Source organism: Berghia stephanieae, chromosome 2 (assembly GCF_034508935.2).
Source record: "Berghia stephanieae isolate SIO BIC M18660-M18661 chromosome 2, UCSD_Bste_1.3, whole genome shotgun sequence".
Taxonomy (NCBI): domain Eukaryota; kingdom Metazoa; phylum Mollusca; class Gastropoda; order Nudibranchia; family Aeolidiidae; genus Berghia; species Berghia stephanieae.
This window is the reverse complement of record NC_088361.1, coordinates 2,471,887-2,474,386: the sequence shown is the minus strand read 5'-3', so window position 1 is coordinate 2,474,386 and position 2,500 is coordinate 2,471,887. Positions and strand designations below refer to the sequence as shown.

The following is a 2,500-nucleotide window of genomic DNA, read 5'->3' as shown; positions in this document are numbered from 1 at the left end:
GAGATAGTTGAACGCAAGGGATTGCGATCTGACTAGGTTTATATGACCCAGACTTCCTTTTTACGAAGGGCAAGACCAGAGAGGTCATGAATTTGCCAGCGATTCGGTCAAAAAGCTATCTAATTTTATTGACGGAGGAATAAATAAATGATCTGAGATCAAGAGTGGTTCGTGTGGGTCGGGTACTCTATATTTTTATGTCCCAAAGCCGCTCATTTCAAAAGTACCCGTCCAATTTTATTTCATTGTTTTGCTTTCATGTTTTTTTTTTTAACCCTATACTTTTATATACTGTATAGAATATGAGCAAATGAGGAATGCTTGAAATTTCTGTTCATTCTCATGAAAAAGCCTTTCGGAAAAGAATAAGAAGTCTTGTTAATTTTTCATGAATTGAAATTTTAACAGGAGTTAACACAGGGGTTAATATCGATGTATCCGAAGGGTTAAATGGTCTAATGACCTATACTTCTCTGTGTGAGTCGAATCTACGACTATCTATTCCAATCCAATCCATACTATTGCACCTTCAACAGTAAAGAAAATCACACACAAAATGGTGGTGTGGGGTAGTGTAGATTGAGACTGGACCACAATCATTGTTGCCTCCGTTACTTGTGTGACAGAAATGTTTTCTTATTGGCGAATAACTGTCAGAATATCTCAAGTTGAGGTGAAACCGAGTCAACATCTATGTTATCACTTAAGAATGTCAAGTTTTATGTCACGGCATGAAATCAGTTGTTTTGAGTCACGTGCTAACTAACTCTCGTCTCTTGTCGCATGATGATAATGATATGAAGAAAGAGAATAAAAAACCACACAAACCTACAAAACAAAACTAGCTGTTATTGTTATAGTTTATTGTGTCGAGGACTATGAATAATGTGACAATAAAATTATAGGAATGGAGTTATGTTTTAGATTGCCGCTGCTTTTACTGCTATTTATTGTTGTTATTGTCGTGTTGTTGTTGTTGTTGTTGTTGTTGTTGTTGTTGTTGTTGATGATGATGATGATGATGATGATGATGATGATGATGATGATGATGATGATGATGATGATGATGATGATGATGTTGATAATGATGATGTTGTTACGACGACGACGATGATGATGATGATGCTTGATGTCGTGATGGTGTTTTTTATGCTGGCGGAGGTGGTTGTGGTAGTGGTGATAATGATGATGAAAATGACGATGGTGATGATGATGATGATGTTGATGATATTGGTTTTGCCTAATTTGTAAATATTTGGTTAGAGATTGCTCGCCCCCCCCCCCCTCCTTCTCTCTCTCTCTATCTCTCTCTCTCACTCTCTCTCTCTTCTCTCTCTCTCTGACCCCCCTCTCTCTCTCTCTCTCTCTCTCTCTCTCTCTCTCTCTCTCTCTCGGCTTTCATTGTTATTCCCAAATGTAACCCTTCGCTCAAACAAGCAAACAAACACTCAAACACATATATTCAATTAAACGTTTTTTTATGTCACTGAGATCCATCCTACAACATAACAACTTTAAAAAAACTGTCAGTCAATTGAATGGCTATTCGACTGGCATCACAATAATTCATAGCGAGTGAAGTCCCTTTCAAAGTCATGTTGTGAATTCTTACGCCTTTGGAAACACACAACCTAGTTAGGGAGTGATAGGGACAAACAGGAATCCCCTGGGCACAGAACTCCTCCGTTCACGACACTAATTAAGACAGACTATGATGCCATCTATCAGGTCAATGGGTTTGCGGTTATTTTTTGCTGGAGTATTAGTGTTACGTTTTCGGTTTCTGTCTTCTTGTATTTTCTTACTTTCTATTTTTAGAAACGTAGATACGCCTGGTATTCTCCAGAGACAATTAAAGAGTATATTATGTCGTATAAGTTGTGATTATTTGTAAATTTAAATATGCATTCATTGGGCTGGCATGCCTTGTGCACCGGAACCTCTTGGATTAGACTGTCGTATCCAGTGATATTTTGTCGATATTATCGTTTCAATGGTAAACTCTGTTGTGTATAATCTCATGGCTGACAAAGAGGAACTATCGTTTAGGGTCTGACCCAGCTGCTCTACTATTTCTTTGGTCATATTTTGGACAGACGTTGGCCTTTTTCTTTGACAATCGCCCACTACAGCTCTGTGATCTCAAGAAATATTTGTTGCTAGATATTTCCTATCGTTCTTTAAAACTCGAATCCAGTATCGTTTACCACCTCCCTCCCTCCCCCTTCAGATTTCTTCCTTTCCGACATATTTACCATATCCTTTTTTGATATCAAACTTGCTGTATGTTTCATCATCGAATAACTCCTCGACTCAAGTAACGAGAATACGTGGAACGCAAAAGTTAATCTCTTTAACAGAAAACATATATAAGTAGAGACATCATCTGCTAAAGGCTATTTGCGAACCGGGAAACCATGTTGGACGACAAACATAAGGAGATGTTAAATTAATCCAAGCTTTTAAAATGTCCGTATTTCAATGTTTATATGATTATTTA

General features: G+C 37.6%; 2 protein-coding genes across 3 annotated transcripts in view; one reads left to right on the top strand and one right to left on the bottom strand.

Annotated features, from left to right (window-relative positions):
• Positions 1-2,500, top strand: part of LOC144964162 (focadhesin-like) — a 377,317-nt gene that overhangs the window by 115,436 nt on the left and 259,381 nt on the right. The gene's annotated exons all lie outside the window — the stretch shown is intronic.
• LOC144964163 (FMRFamide receptor-like) overlaps positions 1-2,500 on the bottom strand; it is a 69,479-nt gene that overhangs the window by 59,634 nt on the left and 7,345 nt on the right. The window contains exon 1 of one of the 2 annotated variants that reach the window (XM_078898113.1): positions 464-704. The exons of the other annotated variant lie outside the window; for it this stretch is intronic. The gene's annotated coding sequence lies outside the window, so the exon portion shown is untranslated. Of the gene's footprint in view, positions 1-463; positions 705-2,500 lie in introns of those variants that run through there. 2 annotated transcript variants of the gene reach the window in all.